This window comes from Miscanthus floridulus, chromosome 12 (genome assembly GCF_019320115.1).
Source record: "Miscanthus floridulus cultivar M001 chromosome 12, ASM1932011v1, whole genome shotgun sequence".
Taxonomy (NCBI): Eukaryota; Viridiplantae; Streptophyta; class Magnoliopsida; order Poales; family Poaceae; genus Miscanthus; species Miscanthus floridulus.
In genome coordinates, this window is record NC_089591.1 from 70,950,217 (window position 1) to 70,976,009 (window position 25,793).

A 25,793-nucleotide genomic window follows, 5' to 3' on the forward strand; every position below is an offset into this window, starting at 1 on the left:
CAAATGCGATTATGCGCTCGTTTTCGTTTCCCTTTCCGATCATGGCAAACTAGTACAAAGCGCGCGCCTCCGCGCGCGTGTGGGTAAACAGTATGGATGTCATACACTGAAATTATATGAGAAGTTAATCATGAGTAATAGGCAAATATATACCTAGAGATATATATAGTTAAAGATGAAGCATTACATAGGTATATGTTACACGTGCTGCTGTAGCTGTCCTGACATCCAAAGCATAGGCATACATTACGTGCGGTGCGACAGGATTTAAACATGTCAATGTGGCTTCGTGCATAGTGTTTTTGTACATTAGGTGGGATCATAGGCCTTGTTTAGATTGGGGTTAGGAATCAGTATTTGACACTGTAGCACTTTCGTTTGTATTTGACAATTATTGTCTAATCATGGTTTACTAGTCTCAAAAGATTTGTCTCGTAATTTACAATCAAACTGTGTAATTAGTTATTTTTTATCTACAATTAATACTCCATGCATGTGTCTAAAGATTTGATGTGATGGAGAGAGAGTGAAAAAACTTGCAATCTAAACAAGGCCATAGCTAGTATTGTTTCCCTAGACATAACCGAACATACTTTATGGAACATAGTTTTATAGCTGACTAATTATGTGCAGATCTCTTTAGAGCCGTGCATAATAGGCGTACAGAGCATTATTTAGGGCATAAATACATGGTGCATATAAGAGCAGGAAATAAGTAAGCAGCTAGGCAGGGCTATATAATGACATTATTGAAGAAGCGCATTTACAGAAGGTGTTAGCTAAGTAGAAGTTGTGGCGCAACAGGAAAGCTTTCCTTCCAGCGTAGCTGCCGATGGTCCAACGTGGATCTTCTCAGTAGTTTGGTTCACGATCAGAGAGGTCGCCGGTGTAAGATCTCCAGCTGCATAGAACAATATCCACCATTAGATGGGTTTAAAGCATACACCATATCAAGTCAGTAGGTCTGTCACATTTTGAATATTATTCAAATAGCCTAAACTGCTATTTAAGAAAAACACTGCAAAAAAACATAAGACAGGTTAATTGAACGAGGAAAGGCCAAATTAGGAAGGAAAAGGGTATAGCCTTAGTCTCAACATCTGAGGACATTCCCGCAACATATCTGGGTGAACCATAGGTCCAAGAATTATGTGTACCTGGAGGAGTAAATATTGGCGGAGCATCTATAGAACATTTTGGGAACACCACACCTCTCGTTTGCAGCAAAGTCCATCAGTTACCTAAGGTAGTTGCAACTAAAAGAATTGTTTGCAGAAAATCCAAAGAGGCAGAAATGGATCTATGCGACTCTGCCAATTCAAACAAATAGAATTTGGGGGGAAATGCTACTGAATACTCTACCTGGGAAGATGCCACTCAAAATCTCTGTTGCTTTGAAATATCCCATTGTCTCTCCCTTTTCATATTTGCACATTCTTGTCCTCCTAGAAATGAGATAAAAGGGCAGGGACCGAAAGAAAAGTAGAAATAGAGTGTTTTTTTAATTAACATGTTTTTTAGTAGCTTGCTAAAATCAAATTCGCCAGAAGATGGGGATGCTTTACAATAACAACATTGCTGATTGATGTTGAATGCAGGACATGTTTCTAAAACCCTGCACAGTGGTAACAATATTTGGTGAGAACATCCCGCATATTATTTTGAAAGCAAATTCTAAAATAAATATTGCCTAAATTTCTAACATGGATGTCAGCTTATTATAGGCACTGACAAAACAAGAAAGGAATACAGCACAAATAAACTAAAATGGATCTTTGTAGAACCCAAAACTATGGCATGTTAGATGATCCAACAACAATGTATGGTTTTTCATTGCAAAGGATTTTGGAAAAAGTACTTACAAAGGAAAAGGTGTGTCGTGGTACGAACAAAAAATCTAGGAGAAAGTACTGTAGCTAGTCACAGGAGAAAACCCAATGTTTTGAGTGACTTTTTGTCAGCGCCAAATTCTCCAAGTGCAGAAACCATACAATCTATCTAATTCTATCTAATAGGTCAAAACATGCACATGGAAATGTCAGTTTTAGCATTGTAGGTATCTTGAGTCCACGTCTCAAGCTGTTGTTCAAGTTATTTCAAACTAAAATGATGCCTTCTCAAGCAGATCACACCTAGAGATTATATGAGCATGCAATGCCAAAAGAAAATAGCAAAACACCCTAGACATACTTATTAATGTATTGTCACCCCCTGCCTTGTCTGTTTTTTTTAATTTGTCAGCTTGCTAATTTCAGTGCAGCTGCAACCAGTTAATGAGCAATCCAATAGCATATGTAAGCATTCAGAAGGCATAGGCACAACTGTACTTGTTATTAGTAGGTACCGAAACAAATACATTTTTTCCTATCCAATCCAAACATGGAAAAACTGAACTAATATGAGAATGTTTGTTTCAGGCTGCATTGATTAGTTTCACTCTACAAAATCACCTTTACTTTGGCAACATGTTTCAGAGGCACCATATTGTTTTTTTAGTACCATAGGTGCTATGGAAGTCTATAAATAATCACATCCAAATTTGATGGGAGTACAAAAGTAGAGCAAATTGGCACCGCTAACTACAACAAAATCACCAGTCCTATAGGAATCAACTTCAGGGCATCACACAAATAACCAAGCTGAATGTGTGGAAACTTGAAAGATTGATCTCCACCATTAGTTAGCAATGTTATTCTTACACGCTGGGCATCCCGTTAGCTAAAATAATGGGCCATGAATAATAAAAACCTGCAGACCTAAGGAACCAAGAGGAAGAAAACACTACAGTATAATTTGAAAATTTATTCTCTCAATATCACAGTAGACACGTTTGCTATATTGTTTAGTTTGGTAAATAGTTTCGTCGGAGGAGGAAAGTATGTTTTTTTCGTTAGAAGCGAAGGACATGAACATGGGAGCAGGCCATTAATTCAAAAAGGCTAAATAATGCAGTTACCAGAACATGAATACAAAGACGTGGAAAGAGAACACTTTGAAATTTGCCATTACTCCACAATGTGCATACTGTTGTCAAAACCCACAGTAGAGAAAGAACTATTGCAAGAAAGAATAAGGAGCAGCCTTTATTTTTTTATTATTTTTTTGTTGTTGATGCCTTGCACCACACACTTGCAGCCTGTTCGCTTGGTCGTATTTGGCTTATAAGCCATCAGCCAACGAACAATATTTTTCTCTCACACCAAACCAGCCAACAGTACTTTCAGCCATGACTTATAAGCCAAACCAGCCCAAACGAATAGGGCGTTGGTATATGCAGTGGACAAAGAAACATTGCAAGAAAGAATAAGGGTGTTGTTTTTTAGTGGCTTAGTTAGCCTTGTAGCAAAAGTGGCAGCTATTAGAAAGTTAGTGACACCATCAAGAAATTAAAAAAAAAGACTGGCTAAGTGAAACTGAACCTATATCAGCAGTGCACATTCTACATGTGAAAAGGACAAACGGATCTTGTAAATGGATCAAATTGAATAATAGTAGAAATAGTTTGTGTGAAGCAGAGTACACAATACATCTTAGAGAGATAAAAAAACATTTACACTGCAAAGCTGCATTTATTCTTACCCAGAGTGGTTGTCGAACCTTTTTTTCATGCCATACAACCATGCACCTATTACACTAATCTCCGATATTGTTAACATGTGTTTCTGCAATAGGTATTGTTTTTACGAATTTAGCCAATATAAAAGGAGCAAGTCCTTCCGATTGTTGCAAATAATTAGATAAAGCTTTACCCAAGGTAATTACAGATAATTGTATGTCATGTTCCCCAAAATAGCATGATGAAGCAAACCAAAATCTAATAGTTGGTATAGAAAACAAGACCTTCAGCTGCTGCCGCTAAACCAGACCTCATGCCATCCCCTCAGTGTAGGCTGGTGCCTCTGCACTTTGGTGCTGCCCTGCAACAATCCAAATGTGAAGCACCATTGTCAATTTGACATGAATAATATACATAAATGGCTCTATGTTGATGCCCGTTAGCTATACTTGTTACTTTGGTGGTTGCTATGTGCTAGCATACAATAGAGACCTGCAGAACCAAAGCTCAATTTCTGTCGTTTTGTGTAATCCAATGAGCAAGATGAACAGGTCTGTCAGCAACGATGCTAACATCTTGTATGCTAAAGCAGCAGCAACATCAGCATGGAACTGAATGGACCAGAAAACACAGGAAACAGATTTAGAAAAGAAATGGATAGACGATATGGAACAGAATGCATACCATTCTAATAGGAACTGCAGAGGCTGAGCTGTTGGTTCCATTTCATGTTGATACTCTTATTTTATCAACTATGCATTCAACCTCTGCGAAAAGCCAAGAAAAAAGTACAATCAGTAGACACACGTATATGTGAAAAGAGATAGAGAACTAAAATGGGAACTTTAAACGTGAAAAATAGAATTCAAATATTCTGAGAACACAAATTCGTCTGGTCTATTGCAGAAAAGCTAAGGAAGTATGTTTACACAACCTGAGCGCACGTAAAAGAAATACAAAACACAATTACAACAACAGACGCACAGACCAGGCAATAAATAAATCCATATTTGCTCATGATGCAACTAATGGAGGCAAACTTGTCCAACCCAAACTCAACAACAGTGAACTAGATGGAAGTCCAAACATGAAAGAGCGTATAAAATTATCGTTTGAGTAGAATTTAATCCGACAGAGCACACCAAGGAGCCCTGGCAAAATTAACTTTGTGATATCCGGTGAGCATCGTGGAAAACCCAGTGAGCATCATGGAAAAGCAAGCATCCGATGAATCAAATCGAGAATCTAAGAACCGGAACACATTGATGACTAAGCAGCAATCTAACTCTCCCCAACAACATGGCAGACTAACTACACAAGAAAAATAGGCACTTTATTTTTTGTCATGATTCTTAACGATGTGGTATGCTTTATTTTATGAAATAACAAAAGGCGAACCATGCAGAACATTATTCGGTAAAACCCCATGTGTACCTATCAGGCACTTCCACCAGACCTAGCTAGGATACTGCAGTACAGTCAATGTTGCTATTTTTGTACATGCAAATAGGTATACTACGACATGAGCACAGAAGAGATGAAAGAGAAATTGTGACCACGCCAAGCGAGGGGTTGTACCTTCAATGAAGGAGCACAGGAAGCACCTTGAGGCTAATTCTAGAACACCATTGTTGCAAAACATGGAGACGAAGTCTGTAGAAATAAAATTAATATAATAGGAATTACCAGGAAAAACCAAGACATAACACATATTTCAATATGAAGGACCTAATAAAAGCATATCACTCTATCATCGGTAATCTGCTATTGGCAGGGAAGAATGTTTTTTTAAGGGAAAATATCTTACGAACTGTAGTACTATTTAGACATTTAAAATAGTGGATAAAGATAAGGCTGAAGAGGTATAAATAGCCAATCAAATAAATTGAGCTCAGTGCAAAGAATAGTAGCATTTGTCGACACAAACTAACTATTCCTATAAGAGAAGGGAGACATTGTTGAGACATAGCTAAGCAGTGAACACAATCCAATGGGACAAAACACGTAGGCTTGATAGAAAAGCTTTTTTTAAGCACTAATCATTCAGCTAATAGAATAATAAGCCCCTAAATGCTCTAAGCAATTACTCTTTTAAATAAAGCATAGGAAAGACACCCTAAACATAACACATTACTGCTATAAATTTTGTATACATCTATTTATCTCTACCTCTACCTCTCTCTATATGTTATCTCTTTGTCCCACCAATTAAAAAAACATGTGTCACAAATATAAGAACGGTGAACTTAGATACAAATTCAATAATAAATTTTATAGGGTTAAATCCACACAACATCCAACTTACTGCTATGGCGATGATAGTATAGTGGTGGATGTGACGCCATTGAGCTTCATGAACTCCACCACATTCATCAACCCCACTGCTCAACAAGAAAGGAGAGAGAGCCAAACATCATCATTTACGAAATTAAACTATAAGTATTATTCCGTCCGAACTTATATATATAACTCGTGCTCATACGAGTTAAAAAAACTCTTGTTAAATATTTTTAGGTATAGATATGACAAATATGTAAGGTTTCTGGAGGTAACATGAATATCTACCTCCGTGTGTAACCTAGATTGGAATCCGACTCCAAATAGAAAAAGAAGAGTAGAAATCTATATCTATTTTTATTCCTAAATTTACCTCCGTGTGTAACCTAGATTGGAATCCGACTCCAAATAGAAAAGAAGTGTAGAAATCTATATCTATTTTTATTCCTAAATTAATCCATGAAAGTTTTGGTAGAAAGTCCGATTTTGTTGTTCCCATGTTCTACCGTTCCAGTTTCCTTTATTTTGTTGTTCCATGTTCTATAGTTTCCGGTTTCCTTTTTTTACATTTCTGGTTTCATATTTCCATGTGTTGGCATTCCTTAGCATTACCTTAAAACTAAGTTGTCATCCCTAGCAATGATGTCAGAAATGCGTTGGTCAGTAATTATTAATGACACTTGTAAATTTAGAGAAAATCATATATATATTAAGTACCCGCAAGCGCACAGATAATATATCATTGTAGCATTTTACTCGGGAGTATACCAGTTATCGTTATTTATATTTTTCCACAGGGAGGAGCGATGGGGTAGCTAGAGATATTGACAAATATGCATACTTATGACAAGATCATTAACTCTCATGCTTTAGCAGGGGTAAGTCAAATGATAAGTGTAAGGCATTGATAGTAATCCAGAGATAGGAATATATACTCATAAATATAGTATGACTAGGCAGAAGATTAATTAAGAGCAAAAGATTCCTAGGTAATTCCTTATTAACTAAGTATTTTGTACATCCAAGTATATACACTTTCATCTATAGCATAATTAACTTTATATCTATGCATAAGGAACATTACTAAGGAAGATCAAGAACAGAGCTTGTCTCCCTTCGCAACCGAGTTCTACTTGTTCTACAAACGGGGAGTAGACTACAAAGGACTTAACGGGAGTGTCACATCCGCGATCTACCACATGACCTAGAGTGTAGAGTGCATCCACAGGTAAACAATATTTAAGCACCACGCTTATATAATGTCGACCACTTAACTCACTCGAGTATTGAGCTAAGCGCTTTGCGAACATATGCATAAATTCATCATCAATCATGACTATATCAAGCATACAACTAGAGCAAACTAGAAACATAATAAATAGCAACATAATATTGAAGTAGCATAAAGTCAAAATATAGAGGGATACAATGGCTTTACCGGCCTCTAGACGGCGAATTCGGAATCCTGAGCAATAGCCTAAACTCTACTTGAATCTTACTAGCTAGCCTACACTAGAACTTGAAGAATTGGAGCTCTATTCTCTTCTCTCTAGAAACCCTAATTTCTAGTCTGATTTTGACTTATGCAATGCACATGCTGAGGGAAGGGGGCAGGGGCTGGTATATATAGGTCGTGGCATTAATTCTGAGCCCTCGGATCAAACCGACTTGAATAAATAGCGGAGATGCAATCCTTAAGTCGTTGGAGAACCGACTTTCTGTAACATCCCAGATATTAAAAAAAGCAGTTAAAACTTGATCATGTGCATCATGAAACATAATCACGAAGCATTGAGTCATAAATGCAATTTATGTTTCAAGTATAACATTCATGTGTTGCATAAGTGATGTTTCATATGTTGCATAAGTGATGTTTCATTTATAGCTTTGCTATGTTGCAAATGTGGTGTTTCATATGTTGCATATGCTATGTTCTAATTGTTGCATGAAATGCTACCTTTGATATCAATTAAGAAACTTTGTGAATTTATATATGAGATTTTGCTTAAACAAATAAAATTTTGATAAAATAATTTTTGTTGTTCAAAGTAGGCTCTATAATGTAGAATCAAAAGCTAGTGGTGTTTTTGAATCAAACATGCTTAAAATTTGAGCCCAAGATTGGATTTGATGCTGAATTTCACACAACCATTTTTGACAAAGTCCTTGAAAAACAGTTTAAAGTTCAATATTTGGATAATTATCAAATGGATTTTTATGAATAAAATTTGTTCAAACCTTGCTCCATTGCTTGGTACTATGTTTGTACTTTGATGATGTGTAATTAGTTATGATGTTTGATTGTTGGTTGATCATTAATTAAATACTAAATTAGCTTAATCAAAACAATTTCAAAACCTAAAACTGAACTCATTTTTCAGTTTCGCTGCACCCTTGTTCAAGATTCAAAATCTCAAAATATAGTGATCTTTTGATGTCGAGCCTTTAAGCAAAGTTGGAGTTCACGTCTATATGAACAACTTTTGTTTTTGGAGTTGCTCAAGTTGCTGCACGAAATCGAGAGATAAAGGGAGAAGAATTTGCTCTGTCAGACTGCTACAGTAGATGGCAAGCAGCTGCCACGCAGCAGCCTGCTCAACGTCGGCCGCCGCCCCCATTGGCCGCCCTCGCGCGTGTAGACACGCAGCTGCCTGCGTGGCTCGCCCAAGCTGCTGCTGGTGCACCTCGAAGCTTCGCCGCGCCGATTAAAACGCGATGCCACCGTCTCTCTCCCTCTTTCCCTTTTCTCCGCCACCGCCGGCAGAGCTTCGCTCAACAGCGAAACTCTTCGCCACCGCTGCAGCTCAGCGCAATTGCTTGCGCCCACATATTATTCACGCCCACATCCTCGCCCCTCGCCGTTGTAATCGCCCTCAGCGCCGGTTGCCGCCGTGGGCGTCCGCCATGGCCACCGCGTGCAGCTTCACAGCAGCCAGCTCACTCCAGAGCAACTCTTGTTAGGAACGTAGATTTGTACCTCTGTGTAACCCGTAGAGGTGGGAAGGCTCCTCACCTTCTCTGTTCAGCGCATCAGCAAGCGTAAACACCGATGCCGTCGGTGCAGTAGGCGTCCAGCGCCGTGGAGACGATCACCAGCGGCCCGGTGAAGATCCAGTGATGCTATGGTGACTGTAGTGGTACTGCCTTGGTTCGGTGGTGGCCCTGTAGAGGTGCGACGGCGGTGGTGGAGCACATCCCATCGCTGGCAGCACTCTTTAGGATCGGTTTAGGGTATTCTCTGTAGGTGGGTGGCAGCTCCATTCAACCTCGTTATCCGAGCCCTCATCCCCACCTTCCTTTTATGTGTGCTGTGCGACAGAGGCCCACCAACCGGATTAGGGTTAGGCTCCTCCGATCAGGGAGTAGAGGCAAGGGCCCAATAGGCCGTTGGGCCTATTGGAGGAGATCAACTAACAACTCTCGCTCCCTTCTCTGTTGTTTTGGTCTCCTGGTGCTACCGTTATGCTCATAGGCTCTCTTTTTCTTGCTATAGATCACCGGATGCGCCGAAACGCCATCCTCGTCACCCAGTTTGCGCCGCCATCATCGCCCTCCCCGACGGCAGCCAGCTCCACTCCTCCGCTTCCCCTGAGTCTCCGAGCAGGTCATGGTGAGATCATCCGTGCTCTCTCTAACCCCATATTGGCCGCTTAGGGCTCGTAACGGCCGGCCCACCGTCGCGTCGCCGTGCCGTGCGCCGCCGAGCCACCATGGTCGCGGCTGCGTACGAATCGAACCCTAATTCGTTCAAAAGGTACTGTATATAGGTGCGCAAGGTTACAGGGATTCTGTAGGTGCCATCCCCGTCGCCGACCGACTCGCCGCCGGCGAGTTCTGCGGTTTTCTCCGGCGTCCCCTTTTCCTGATTCGCGACCAGGGACTTGCGCTTCAAATAGAAGCTTTTCTAGGGGGGCTAAGTGCACAAATCGTGGCTCATATAAATAGTGCGCTACAGGGTTTTCCTTTTTCTTTTTCTGTTTTCATCTGAAACTTGTGAATTTCATAACTAATTATTGGAGCATGATAAAAATATTAATTTTGTTCTGTGGGCTTGTTATGATGTGCTCTATCATAGAAAAATATTAGTTGGTCATGATAAGTAATTTTGGTATGCTTAAAAATTACCTCTTTTAATAGAAAAATGCTTGATGTGTGATTTTTTTAGATAAAAATATTAATCCTTTTATGATGAAACTTTTTGTGTATGCTTTACATGCTTAAACCTGCCTTCACAAAAAGTTTGGTATTGTTTTAAGTTACTTGACTTGGTTAATTAATTTAAGTGTGTTTAAATGCCTTTTTACTAAATTAATTAGAAAAAAATCTTAAATGACTTGAGTGTATTTTATACCTTGACTCTGGACCTTGGAACACCCAAACCCCTGCTATTCCTTGGAAACACATTTAGTTCCTTGTGGTGCTCATAATCAACTTGTTAATTAATAAATAACATGGTTTACTCAAATACTTAATTAGTAGATGCATATATGTAAGTCTTGTGAATACTCCTTGTATGCAGTAACCTGAGATGATGACTGAGGTATGGTAATGCTAGCTGATCTTTTGTATAATAAATATGTATGATCTCTTGCTAATATAATAACTAGTGAGTGGGTTGCTTATGCAAGTTTGAGAGTAGATTAAATACCCACATGTAATCTCCATGTTTAAGATGTGTTTTAAGCATTTCATGTTAGTCTTGCCTTATGATAAGTAGCTGTGCTAAATAGTGGTTGATAATCCTTGTAATTAGTTTCTCATGATTAATTAGCCTGTTCGTTTGTTTGTTTCAGCCAGGGCTTATCAGCCATCCAACAATATTTTCCTCTCATAACAAACCAGCACCAGCTGAGCTTATCAGTCTAGAAACCAACCAACGAACAGGTCGAATCTTGTTAGAGGATCAAGTGAAGCATTTGGTTTCACTTATGTGCTGATATGGCTGCATGAGCAGTTCCTGTTAAGTGGCTATTTTCATCATGCTAATCATGTTTTCTGTGAATGTGTTATATACAAAATTCATATCTAACTTTCATATCTTGTGTGTCCTAGAATTTCATGATTTTAGGCCTGCTGGTTTAGGAGTTATAGGTTTTACAAGTTCCCTGTCAATTTCTGTTTACTTTCTATACATATCTGAAAGATGATGCTTTATGACTTGGTTAACCTTTGAATCACCTATTGGTAACAACTAAAAAGTTATAGTTCCTTTCATAAGCTTTCCAAAATGTTAAGGATCACAAGTTTTGGTGATCTAGATCTCTACTTATAGCTGTTTAAAGTTTTATGCCAGATTCTGTCCAATTCAGGACAGAATTGTTTCTTTGAGTTGTATGACCTTGCTAGCTTTTGAATCACTTTTTGATGATGATAATAAAGTTATAGACAAGTTCTTAAGCTTTCTAGAAAGTCTAGGATCACCTTTACTAGAAGTCTAGATCTTCTGTTATGGTCAAATAAAGTAGCTGTTGTACTGCTGTCCTAGTCCTTGTGTGTTAAGCTTGATATACTTTGCTATCTTAGCATGATAGGTTTGTGTAGTGCTTAGTTAAATAACTTGCTTTCTAATGCTTAAGTCAACATGATGTGGTCTTGCCTTTGTCTTGTTTGAGCTATGTAATGTGTTAAGTGTTGCTTTCATCATAAGTACATAATTGACTTGTTATCAAATAATTAAAATGCTTTGTGAAGCGTAACCCTAGTTGTACTACGAAGAAAAGTTGTACTCAACTTTCTTAGATTAGTTTAAGTTCTGTTATGCACTTGTGTCTCTCATCATGCATCATGGCATGTAGTTCATCATGTTAAACAAGCATCATTTGTTATGTGTAGTGTACGAGAGTGAGAAGGCTCGTGGTGATCAAGCTCCGGAGAAGATTCATCCATCCATGGTGTTGGTGTTAATGTCTAATTCAGTGATCCTTTTTATGGAAACTAATCTTCTCTACAACGCAGGGAAGCCCTAGTGCATAAACCCTCTTTTAGTATTTACAAATCTTTATTACACCTTAAGTCTTGTGAAATGTGCATTAAGTAATTAGGAGTTGGTCGAATACCGTTGTTGCATGATTACCTTGATAATCATGTATTCTTAGTTATACCCTGCTAGTATGTACAGGTCATTTCCTCTTATGCTTAGTAATGCTAAGACTTCGATAGAAGTCGAATGATGGTTTCATCGTTTGCGGTAGATAGGTTTTACCTAGCTCTTCTCGGCTCTGCTTTTGGGTCACGAAAATACCATGATAAATGATAATATTTAAATTGAGACCGGGCGAGAATTGATGTTAAGGTAAGTGTTGGGCAGACAGGCTCACCTAGTCGTGCTTGTCCCGCCTGTGTCGATTAAGGACCGATCGTTGTAGGGCCGCTTGTGATCGTGACTTGTGGTACTAGCCACATACTCCGATAAGCCTGATACCTCGGCTATTCCATTATGTGATCGTGAGAGTAGCATGTACACATCCTATGAATCCACTAGGAGTGGCGCAGGAAGGTGGAGTACTGTGCTCTCGGGTAGCGTAGATCGGTTCATATTTTGGAGGATCCGAGTGAAAGTTGATATATGTAAGTCCAAAACTGGGACGTGCATATGTCGTGTGGTAAGGAAACCCCAGCTGGGCCAAATCGATATGAATCACCGTTTGCTCCATGGTAATAGGAGACACGATCGACTGAACTGCATCGTAGTTAATTAATGAAACATGGTTACTTATGGATACAACATGAGATGGTTAAAGGAGTGATTGAGCTAGAATAGGTGCAAACTGGATACTACTAATGACTTAATGTTGAGCTAAAACATTGAAAGTAAGGATCCACTTGTAGTAAGCTTTTCAGCAAAAGTTACTCTTGCTTCAAACTTTCCTTAAGCTTGCATGCCCTTGGAGTCTTTTCTTTTAGTCGGGTAAGACTCGTTGAGTACCCTCAAGTACTCAGGGTTTGTTAACCCCTGTTGCAGGTTCTGACTAGTGCTGCTAATCGAGGTCGCGTCGGTGGGCTCGACATGATTTGGTCGTCTCTTCTAAACTTAGATGCTTTACCGAAGTCGCTTCCACTATTCTACTCATCCTTTGGAACTTAAGTTAATTTTACATGAACACGTTTTGTAACCTAAATGTGTCTTCCGCACTCTGATGTAAGATATGTTTGTACCAAATGTTGTAATGTTGTGGTAACTCCATGTTGATCATGTATGAGTTGTAAAATGTGGATGATTCGGGGTTCCCTGAGGACACCCAACAAACTACCAAAATTATCTGGCTCTCATGTGCAGCAGTCACAGGTCTTAAGGACAATGACAGGTGCATATGGGCCATATAATTTGAGTGGTTCTGCCACACTTTTGAAGCGGAGCATGACAGGTAGGCCTAGGGGGCCGGCCGGCCTGCAGGCCCCACCTGGCGACGACTCGCCCTCCGCTTTGGTGTGGTGTCTTCTTGAGTCTATGTAACCTTCTAGGGTTGTTTTCATTGCGGATAAGCGCGATTTACTTTGACGATTTGATCCACCTCGACGGTTTTGTAGATAAACCTTGCTGAAAACACAGATTCACCAAAACTCGTGGAAATTGTCAGTTTAAACCCCTAAAGTTTATGTTGGCGATCATTTTTATGCATTTATTCAAGTCATGTTGACCGTTCATGATGGATGGTAACTACCGTCAACACCATGTCGTAAGGTTTTCATTTTTTCACGTTTTGTTTCTTTTTTATCTTATGTTTTCCTTTTATTCCCACGGTTTGTTTACTTTTTTCCTCATCCTTTTTTCCCACGTTCTGCTTCTTTTATCTTTTTTCAAGTTGGGTCTCCGAACCTTAACTCCCTAAACCTTTTTCCATTACATTTTTTGTTTTGTTTCTTTTTGATTTTCCAATACCTTTTTTCTAATTTGTTCGGTTATAAATAATAAATATAATATTATAGATCTTTTAAACTCTTGATCTCTTTTAAAAAGAAGAAATTCCACTGCCAAGATGTTAATATAGTTTTGATGATTAGTAAAAAATATCTTGTTGTAACTGGTTAAATTTTTGTCTAACTAATCAAACTTTAAACTGAAATATTAACCAATTTGTTGTCTGATCTAAATAAATTTGTCTCTTGATTGTATTTTATTGTACTAGCGCAATTATCGTCAAAGGTTATATGTGAAAAACTTAGAGAGAACTCCCATCATAATCATCAGTGGATAGACCAGTTCATGAATATGGGTCTACATAGAGAAGTCATAAAACTCGATATTTAACTATATCAACGCATAATGTGCTTGGTAATGGGAGAAAAAAAATCTATCATGATTGTATCTAAAATTTGATATGGACTTAATAGGACATTATTGTATTATTTCCAAATTAGTTGTATATTTAATTTTTTATAGAAAAGGTAAAATATAAATGGATATATATTTGCTGTCGTTGTTTTTCATAAATGTTTGATAGTTTTCCAGTTGCAACGCACAAGCATATTTGCTAGTCGATGAAAAAGCACGAAATTGAGCAAAAAACAACCTTTAGCCCTAACCAGGTCAAAATCGGACAAGAAAACAACCTCTAACCCTAGCCAGGTCGGGAGGTGACCATTTGCGTAGGTAGAATAGGTGAAGGATGGTACGCCGCTCGAGTCAGAGACATCGCGCGGAGGTTCAGCCGAGCGGGGGACACTGGCGCCAGGGCTGCCGTGACAGGTCGCCGTGGGCGGAGCGGCCTGTGAGATACAATGGAATCGAGGGAGAACAAGAATCAAACAACGGAGAGAACCGACAAGGTTACCTGGCTGTCAATTGATTAGGGTACCGTCGAGGAGAAGGCGTTTAGGTAGGATGGAACTATGGCTTCGACGGCCGGGCACGCCGGTGGCGCCGGAGATGGGAGGGGCGGCGCTAGGAAGGTGTAGCGGCGGCGCTGGCGCTGGAAGGGGCGGGGGCGTGGGGCGGCGGCAGCGGAGGCGCGGGGTCGGGGAGGCGAGGGAAGCGAGGCTGGAAGGATCGGTATTTTTTTTGTGAGGAGAGGAGAGAGCGGGTTTCTGTGGACAGGAATTTCAGGTGACGTGGCTCGTTTCTGGCCACGTGAAGTGAATTCGGGGAGATGTGGCTGCACCAATGAATTTAGGGGGACGTGGCATGGCTCTCCTGCCGCAGCCAACCTTGGCTTCAACAGGGAGAATGACCACCCCATTTCGGAAAAAATTGCATGCAAACGGTATCCACAAGAAGTGCGTGCATACAGAACGTATCTGGTGCAAACCAACCACTCCGTGCAACCTTGAAAACTATGAATCAGGCCACAAGATGCTAATCTAACAGATAGGGTTAGAGGTGGGATAAATTTACGCTTAAGCCCCCAGCCGACCACTTTTCTAACCAGAAACGGACACGAGGGGACAAGGGTATTATTTTGCGCTTAATCCCAGACCATCCAACGACGTGCGGCTGGAGAGTCTTTGATTTGTGCGGTCAGTGTTTCCAGCCGAGCCGAGCCGTTGCTTACCGTCCACGAGATTTCTGGGAAATTATGGACAGGCAACTAAAGCAGGTATGCATGAAGTTCTATGGATACCGTATGGGGTATGGATACGATTCCACCGTTGATTTGTGCGGTCAGTGTTTCCAGCCGAGCCGAGCCGTTGCTTACCGTCCACGAGATTTCTGGGAAATTATGGACAGGCAACTAAAGCAGGTATGCATGAAGTTCTATGGATACCGTATGGATACGATTCCACCGCGCCCCCCCCCCCCCCCCCTCCTGCTCGTCAGCATCAAAGGACCACTCTTGCTCGTCGCCACGGAGGCCCGCTACAGGTTTGCATTGACGCGGTCATCGACCAACAGCCTGTTCGGCAGGCCGTAAACAATCGTGGATTATTTACTGCTGTTTGGTTTGATGTAAGAGAAAAATATTATTTCAGTTTATAATCTACGATCGTATACGAGCAAATAGATGGGCTGTAGTTGGACCGAGACTGTTCTGGGCCGTCACGAGTCTACTCGGCTAGCTTACGCAGCGTACGCAGGGAGCGCTGGGTTTGGCCCACATGTGTGATGCCCAGATTGTTTGATAAAATAAGGCCCAAGCGGCAAGCGCTGGACGGCAAAACAGCACCAGACGGAAAGTTAGGCGGGAGTCTGACAGAAAAGGGAGATAGCAGCAGCGACGCAGACGATGAAAGGAAATACCCTTATGTGCTAAAATGAATCGACCGGATTCAACTTTTCTATAACATATTAAAGAAAATCGTAAGCTTTCCATGTGGCCTGAATGGGGATAAAATTTACATGAAGATTCTAGTCGATGAGTTAATAACTTTGTGGTATATAATTTTTTTTGCTAGCCAAAATAATCAATATGATGTTCAACTACAGATACATAACCGAGTATTATCAGGTCAAGATGGGTTCAAACGAAAAGGTTATGGACTTTAAAACTGAAGATTTGGCCAATCCCTATAGTTTTATAAATTATATTCGTATACGAGGTCATATGATATAGATGTGCTATGCTAATTAGCGGATAAATTGGGGGCTTTTTTATTAAATATACCCTACATAGCAAGCTTCCAAGAAATTTATAACTTTTTTATATGACCTAGCATGAAGATACAATTTTATATAAAAATTACAACGCTGGATTATGATCTATAACTTATAACATTTTTGTGTGAAGCTATTTTGGTAGCAAAATAATTTATACAATGTTCAGAGTTTCAAGCATGTATTTATATATGTGAATATCAAGATGACTCCTAATGAAAAAGGTTGTAAGCTACGAAACTATAAACTGACAGTTTTCATACCCATCTTGAACTTGTTTAGAACGCGGGAATTTCACATGAATCTGTTCAATTTTACAGAAAAAATACAGAAAAGGTAAAAATCCCGTGTTCCAAACAGACACTTTATCTCTATCCAAGTATATATGGAAAAGTTGTGATCTTTTTAAGATAGGACGTTGTGCAGAAGAGAGAAGTTATGCCCTTTGAATTGGCAAAAAAGGAAATTCCGCGAATTTAATTGGTGCAATTAAAATATGAACAGTTCAATTGGACGACATGAGTACATTTCTGTATTTTTTTAAAATTCAGACAATTTACTTTTAAGGGAATGGGAATGGATTGGGTTGATGGAAAAAAAAAGTAAAAAAGGTCATTCATTGTGTAGGCGTCTTTTATTTACAACCCAACAAGAACAAACAGGAAGGCAAGCGGACCGGCGAACACAAGAGCGGCCGTGGCATCAGCCCAAATTCACCGCATCTCCTCCTAGGCAGAAGGCAGCCCATAGCCCAGCTTGACCCAAGGCGGACGTTCCGTTTCCAGGTCAATACACACAAGCTCCCCTAAAAAAAAAGGTCAATACACACAAGCGTCATCAGAAACACGAGAAGTCTCTCGGCAGGGGGGAAAGAAAAGAAGCGTCGGCGTCGGACGTTCTGCGCACGGCCAAACTGCGGCGACTGACTACGACGAGGACGACGAATGTTTGGCTCTTTGCAGCGGCCCGTGGACGACCGGCGAACTGCCGGGCGGTGAGAACGCGCAAGCCCAACTGGCTGATGTCGACGGCGGACATTTCCAAGAGATCTGAGAAGATGATGAGCTTGCATGATAAGCTAGCCATGGAATCTGTGGCCTGCATTCCATGTTCATACAATCATTCTACTACTACCAAGTTACCAGTCTTCGTCCCCGACGTGACGACTGGGTCACTGTCTCACTGGCAGTGATTGTTGCACGTACGTAATTCATAGCAAGTACAACTCTATCTAGTATCCGTGCGTGACCTGACCTCCTCTAGGTCCTCGGTTTGTGCCGCATGTTGAGTGTCAAGCTACTAGCCCCTTGGAAGTTGGAAGCGCCTTTTTTATTTTTTATTTTGGAATTCTACGGTTTTTACCTATATAAAATCGAACTGATTTATGTAAAATATATTAGCGTTCCAGATGAACCCTTAAAGTTTTGTGCATGGTTGCCCTGCGGCCTGCACTGCTTTCTTCGTATGGATAAAGAATTCCTCGCCAACGACGCTGAAGGCTCGAGCAGCAGTCGGCCCCCAGTACAAGTTTTGAAGGTGACGGTGAAAAAGCGAGGGAGGGTAAAAGACTAGAAAGTGCAGAGACGGCAAATGAGTGGCAGCCATTGCTTTTGCGTTCCACCAGTTCTTGCTTGCGTGTGCTTTTCCTGTGCTTGTACTAGTCGAAAGCGAACACTGACGCACGCCGCATGCCCTGCCCAGGCCTGCCTCTGCCTGCGGACCAGCGACACGCCGCACGCGCGCGCGAGTCGCGTCGGCTCCTCGCAGCTGTAGCAACTGCATGCATTTTCGACTCGGGACTTCGGGAGAAAGCTCCAGGCTGATCGGATGGGATTATAGGATTGGATACGATCGTGGATTATAAGTTAGTACTGTATTTTTCTCTCATATCGAACCAGTCAGCAGTAAATAATCTACGATTATTTACGACGAAACGAACAGTCTGCTCGTCGCTCGACAACTTTTACCCGCAAAATCAAACGCACATGCTGGACATTGCATTGCATGCATGCTTTTTAGGGGTCATCGTCGCATGTCGCATAAATTGCCCTCAAAAGCACGAGAAATTTGGTGCGAGCGCGCAAGTGTTTTCCAACAGACGTCGACGACCAGTCGCAGCAGCTAGGCTCGTCCTTCTAATTTTTTTTTTTCGAGAACACGACTTCACGTCCTTGATAGCTGTGGTCCGTGGAAATGTGGATAAGTGGATTGCGGATGGCTACAACATTTAGTGTTGAAGAATAATTAGCTAGCCCAAAACACGTGCTGGTGATGAGCCAAACACCCAAACTGTATATGGACATGATGCTATTTATTCAGTTCTACGTGCCCATCGATAATCTTAAGATCAATCTATTCACTCTGTAGTGTCTGTACATTTGTGCAGTCATAGAGGTGAGTATATGTATGTGTTTATGGGTGCTTGCATATGTATCGTATTTCAAAAAGAAGTAAAGTTTATAATAGTTATCCTTATATCTATTGGTCAACCTTCTCGAGCACAAATATATTTTGTCAAATTTATATGCAGCTCTCATGCGTCACCTTTTAGCTAGCATGCAGGCAGATCAACCAATTTGATTCTCACAAGACCCAAAGCTTCTAGAGAACGAGAGATCTCCCTCCGATGCTTATATGGATGCAAGCATCATGGCTTTGAAAGTAAGTTACGTCATTACGTGCATGTTTTCTGCTGAAAATTCAGTAGCAAACAAACACGTACATGCACCTCAGCTGAAGAAACTTGAAACAATGACGTCTCGAAGCCGCCCAACATATTCAGCTTTCAGATTTGACACATCATTTTCGCTCGTGCGCAACCACCTCTCGCTGAACGTTGTGTTGGACATATATTCCCAGGAGGAGAATAGTATAATTAAAGAGATCTCTTGTATACTAACTCCGTGGAAAAAGATACGTAACACTATAGTTTTGTCCTAAAATCAAACTATTTTAAGTCTAATCAAGTTTACATATTTTATATAATTAACCAAATAGGTATATCACGGAACTAATAACGCTTATTAAGCAATATAAATATAAATATTCTTGTATATTAGTCAAATCTAATATATACTCCTTCCGTCCACAAAAGAATGTAATTCTCATATTTCGATAAGTCAAACAGCTTCAACTTTGACTAAAATTATATGAAAATATACTAACACTCGTGAGACAAAATAAGTATCATTAAATTAGTTATAAAATTTATTTTCATAATAAATTTATTTTAAGATATAAATGCTAATAATATTCACTATAAACTTGATCAAAGTTATGTTAGTTTGACTGATACGTTTTTCATAATTACATTCATTTTTTTAGTATCAATGTTCTGGGAGTACTGCATGGTCGGAGAAAACTATAAAATGGTTCGTCCAATCAAACAAGGACAAAGACGAACGGGGCCCTATGATGTGATGGGTGTCCACACTTTCAAAGTCCGGTCATCAGATTGACCGTTGGTAGGAGACAATCAGACAATAGACAATCACACTTTCAAAGTTCTCCTCCTCCTACTCCTAGCTTGCTACGCTTTGACTGTGCCAACTAATTAACCACCAGTGGTAGAACTGCTGCATGCATGATCTGCAGTCTCGAATTTCGATGCTTTGGAGTTTGGCCTTCCTGCTGCGGTACTGTTGCCTTTGCATGCAGCGTGCAGCGTGCACCGGCCTAGCAGATGAAAAGTCAAACTTAGACCGGGCAAAGAATCTCAGATAGCGTAGGACGTAGTGCCTGATTAGTTCCCTTTCATTTTGCAAGATTCCCTGTCGAATCTTTAGACCTATGCATGAAGCATTAAATATAAATAAAAAATAAAACTAATTACACAGTTTAGATAAAATTCACGAGACGAATCTTTTAAGTCTAATTAGACTATGATTGAACACTAATTGCCAAATAACAACGAAAATGCTACAGTATCATTTCGCAAAAAAATCGTCAACTAAACAAGGCCGTAGTACAAGTACTGCTGCCTCATGTTACCGATAAAGCAGGTACGGATCATATGTAAATTAGCAGCGCTGCATTACCAATTATTCCTTTCATTCCTGTCTAGGTATATAATTAGAAGTTGATTTATTTTGAACTAGCTATTTTAGGTTCGCAGTTGCAGATTATTAGTGATGTCGCTAAATAAGGCACCGATTAACCTCCAAAAATATGTTACTAGTAATAATAGTTAACACTAATCATATGCCGATCACCGTAAACTATGATATATTGACCTTGTTTTTGTAGGTCAGTCAACTACCCAACCGAATTTTTTACTTTTTAACCCTTTTTTTGAAAGTTTCTCACAAATAGACCCCTGGTGGAAAGAATTCAGAAAATGGACCCTAGCTCGGCGCCACCGATGCTGGCGCCGAGCTCGGCGCCACCGTCCCTGGCGCCGAGCCCCTGGGCTGGGGCAAACTTACATGGAAGGAAGCTCGGCGCCAGTCACTCTGGCGCCGAGCTTGGCGCCGTAGATGCTGGCGCCGAGCATGCGTGCGTGAATAGCAGAGTACGACGTGCGTGATTTTACAGCAGAGGTCAGAGGGCCAGATTACGCCAGAGGGGGAGGAAGGAAAGAAGAATCCGCTGGATCAGGGACATGCAGCCGGGCGGGCAGGGCCAAGCCTTGCCGTCCGTGTGCCGTCCCAGACGGGTAGGGCTGAATACCAGACCAGTCTGTCGATGGATCGATTGATGCACGAGCAGAAGTGAAATTTTTGTATTTTGTTCCCTTTTGAAAACATTTTAACCTAGCCTGTTGCGGGTGCCGGGAGACCATTTAGAGCGGTAGAGACGATGCTACCGGAGGTAGTGCATGCCCGCTGCCTAGTCTGTTGCGGCAAGCCAAGGTAATGTCTCGGCGCCATAGGTCATGGCGCTGGCCACTAAATTTAACCTAACACCCTAGTTTTACCGTGAGATGGATATATAAAATTTTGGCTAAGTCCCTAAATTTACCATGACTTGGACATTGTTAAATTCTAAGTTGTCCATGAGATGGTAAATTTACCGTGAGATGGACAACTTAGAATTTGGCGTCAACGGCGCCGAGCTCGGCGCCAGCATCTACGGCGCCGAGCTCGGCGCCAGAGTGACTGGCGCCGAGCTTCCTTCCATGTAAGTTTGCCCTAGCCCAGGGGCTCGGCGCCAGGGACGCTGGCGCCGAGCTCGGCGCCAGCGTCGGTGGCGCCGAGCTAGGGTCCATTTTTTGAATTCTTTCCGCCAGGGGTCTATTTGTGAGAAACTTTCGAAAAAAGGGCTAAAAAGTAAAAAATTCGAACTACCCAACCGGCCCATTCCCATCCTAACTTTTGTTCTTCCATCTACACAGATTTGCAGAGAGAATCACGGTGTTCACAAACATAGATAGCATTTGGGGAGATTGGATTAGAAGAAATCCTAGTGGACTATATAGCAGCATGCATGACAGTTGTAACTTGTGACGGTCTGCAAGAGAGAACATATTGAAGTACAGCATCCTCGCGCACCACGAGAGAGGTTGTTAATTCTGTTTCCGCTGGATCTCAAAGTTTTAACAGTACTACTCTTCTTTAAGTAGTGTTGCATTGGCTAGCTAGCGGAATTGTTCCATGTTCTTTGCTTTGCAAATTGTCGTGTCACGTTTAATTTCTGTTCATAAATGTCTCAATTAGCAAGGCCAGCTACCAAACAAAGTATAATTCAGAGGAACGTACGGTACTGTACCCGCCAGCAGGGATCATCGTGATGCCAAGGAGGAATCCACATGACCTGCATGTTGTGTGGACCAAGAGAAACTCTCTGTTCACAGGGTATAGAAGTAGTCCTACTTGAACAACTAGCCATGTTAATGCTATTAATTAGTGTCTCGTTTTTTTCGAGAATGTGCATGGCACGTGTTTCTAATTAGTGTCTCGCCACTCATGTCTTGTTGCTGATATGGTTATGGGTTGAGCTTGTTCGGGTTTATTTCACCCAATGGCGTGTAAATAGCTTGTTCATTTTGGTTTATCCGAACAAGCTATAAGGTGGTTAAATGCAATGAGACCAGAAATGGACCAGGCAAACTGCCAAAGTGCTTCATTAGGTTTTGTGAGAGTAAGGGTTCCAATGTGGGCTGCCTAGCTAGTTGGAACTACCCACTCTCCACTAGCCAGTTTAGTAAGTCTAAGAGCGAGAGTCCTCTAATAATGATGCTTCATGTTAGAGTAATCAACTATGCAAATTATTATGCTTTGATCGGATGATGAGTCGCCATATATGATAATGGTGGTATGTGTTAGTATTGGGAAAAAACACATGAACTTTCTAGGGATGACCAAGTCTAAAGAATGACGTTATATATAGGCATACAGCAGCATTATGAAGTCCCCTCCCCCCCCCCCCCCCCCCCCCCCCCAAAAAAAAAAAAAAAAAAAAGTGGAAGTACTTCCACTTGCGCTTGACTAGCGATAACCAACTGTGTTTGCTTAGTTGGTTTAGCGATGAAATATAGATGCTCTCGTTAGTGCCGATCTTACTGGAGCATGCTTAAGTCTGTCATCACGTGCCTCACCGCAGTTTGCGAGTAGTTTACGACGAAGAACAGCCCGGAAATGTAATGGAGCCAAATATGACTGCACATTGTATTGGCTGGTTGTCACAGTCGTACAAACCATCTCGAGCGCTGATCAGAACACATGACATACAAGCCTGGCCGCCTGGAAGAATACCCTAGTATTAGTAACAGGAGCAGCCACATGTCAACTTGTCAAGGCAGTCAAGTTGCGATCACCCATGCAGGTGTCGATCATGTTACCTCGCTCATCTCTTGGTTCAGGTAAGAAGACGAACACAGATGCTTTGTTTCGTCTGTGTGCTACGGGCCAGAGGGTTATCATTAGGCGTACGTTGGCAGATGAACATGTTGTTTTAATATACTTCCAAATTACATCTAGTGTACTCTCTATTTCAAACTATAAGTTGCTTTGTCTTTCATAGGTACATGTCAAGCTATGTACCTAGATATATGTTGTGTTTAGATACATAATAAAATCAATTTATTAAAAAAATAAAACACCTAAAATTGAGGGAGTAGCTTGTAGCTTATCGATCGACCGATAGCGAGGAAAAGAGGCCAAATTCTCAGAGCAGACTAATAACAATGCAGAAAGGTGAAAGAGGATCGGAATCTGCCGCTCACTAACTAACTAACTAACCGAACGCTGCAACAAATGATTAGTTTGTTCTGCCTCCCGTCGTGGTCGCAACTCGCAAGTAATCGTTCTTACCAACTAATGCAAATCATGACCTTGATCGCGAACAAAATCCGTCACCACCAGCTAGCAACTCCTTGATATAGAAGAAGAACAAGACGACGACGATGACGACGCAACGAACACGAACCCGTTGGCATTGCGATTTGGGACACACTTGCTGTTGCGGCCGGCCCCGCGTTTAACCACCAGCCATGGCCGTGTTCAGACTTTGGTTAACCAACCGATCTGAGCAGACAGACAGACTAGAGAGTAGCGAACACTCCACCGATCATGTGGTACGTTTCGTACGGGACAGCACGCGGTTGCGCCGGTGCACGCAGGACGACGACGGAGAGAAGGATGGGGAGGACGACGCCGTAGATGCCGAAATCTGACGGGGGGACATTTTTAAAGTAAACGAGCTCAGGCCACTTTTTTTTTTTCTTTATGCAAGTCAATGCTGCCATTGCCAACCGCCAAAATGATTAGGGCAAGGCAATCACAGGCAGCTGGTTGGCTAATTAGTTAAGCTCAGGAAATTAGTGCTTGGCTGGTGCATTATTAGGTGTGTTCATCACATGCATGTAGCTAGTAGTAGCTTCTTTCTTCCACCTGCCGTGTGTTCATATTCTGATCCCGGCCTCAGGAAGAACGAGACGTACTGTACGATGGAGCGACCCCGTAGACTCGACACGACGCATATGCATGCAGTGCAGGTCTCGCTGGATTCCTGGCCGCCCAAACCGCAAGAGGCTCTGACACGCCCGACCTGCTGTAGATCTGTTGCAGTTGCAGCAGAAGCTAGCCAAGGGGGAAACTGTTGGTCAACTGGCAGTTTCCGGAGCAAGGCGGCCGGGCTGTTGCTTATTGGCAAAACGCTCTGGAGATCGGCAACGCTTCGTTTGACTGAATATTTCAGTTCAGGTGACGGTAGATTTGCGGTGGTCTTGGATCCATTTTCCCTTCGCTAGATCTGACTGAGCCGCGTCAGAAAAGCAACGAGTTTTGGATAACTTTTGCACATCCACGGACTGACGCAGGCTCCGTTGGCTTCTCTTATAATCCGTACTTTTCAGCTTATTTTTTTTAGCAGAAACAGTGTTTTTCTCTCACAACAAATCAGTCGAAACAATGTCTCGGCTTGTTTTTTCAGCGAAACGAACGGGGCCGCAAAGGCCAGCAATTTGTCCAAGATGGCAATGGCATGGCGCGCGAGAAATCTATCCAGCCTCTCCAACACATCAACTAGAAGAGAGCACCGCTAGTTCTCGTTCACAAGTTAACCTTACTCTACAAACCATACATTCGTTCTAAGACTTATATAAGTTTGGTTAAGGATTTTCTAAAAATATATATTTAACATTTAAAATTTGAAATAAATGCAATATCAAGATGTTAATAAATTTTATTTGACTAGTTTGATATTTTAGGCACTCTCAAATTTATTGCTCCCGAGATAGGTAGGGGCACTTTGTCTCGTTGAATATTTTAGCTCAGGTGACGATAGATGTGTACTCCCTCAATTCTAAATTATAAGATTTGACTTTTCTAGATATATAGTTTTTACTATACATTTAGATATATATATTATGTCTAGATACATAGTAAAATCAATAAATCTAGAAAGTCAAAATATCTTATAATTTAAAATAGAGAAAGTAGTGGTTTTGGATCCATTTTCCATGGATTTTAGTGAGTGACCGAAAAGCAACAAGTTTTCGATCCTGTTGTCCATTCACATACTGACACCAAAGCTAGCATTTTGTTCGAGATTGCAAGGTCACAAAGCGCAAGAAATATATTGAGTGTCTTCAGCTAGTGGCGGATTTAAAAAAAAATGACCCATAGACTACAACTACATAAAACAATTATTTGAAAAATGTGTTCTTTTTTAAAAAAAAATAAATCCCCTTGTGCTTAGCTGAGCCTAGGTGGTGATCAAAGATCGTCGTGTGGGTGATCCACTACCGTCTCCAACAACGAACACGGGCAGTTCTTGTGGTTCTATATAGTAGAAAATGAGGCAATTTAGGATGTCTCTAGTGGTAAAGTCGGCTATCTATAAGAAACATACACTCAACCGAAGATATAGACAGCATATCCAATGGATAAATTATAACTCGTTCTTCAAACTTAACATGGGTCCACATGTCATAGAGCTTCATTAATTACTTCTTTAATACTAAAATAAGAGATTTTCAGTTATCCTAAGTCA

General features: G+C 41.1%; 1 long non-coding RNA gene across 2 annotated transcripts; it reads right to left on the reverse strand.

Moving 5' to 3' along the window:
- Nucleotides 1-591: 591 nt before the first annotated feature.
- Nucleotides 592-14,787, reverse strand: LOC136498500 (uncharacterized). Of its 2 annotated transcripts, XR_010769634.1 has the most exons (9): nt 14,605-14,787; nt 14,384-14,539; nt 5,862-5,937; nt 5,135-5,209; nt 4,241-4,323; nt 3,841-3,917; nt 1,363-1,615; nt 1,158-1,241; nt 592-901 (listed from the first exon to the last, which is right to left on the reverse strand). It is a non-coding gene; the product is annotated as an uncharacterized lncRNA (long non-coding RNA). The 2 variants fall into 2 exon arrangements; XR_010769633.1 differs by having other exon boundaries at nt 14,384-14,787.
- Nucleotides 14,788-25,793: the final 11,006 nt, after the last annotated feature.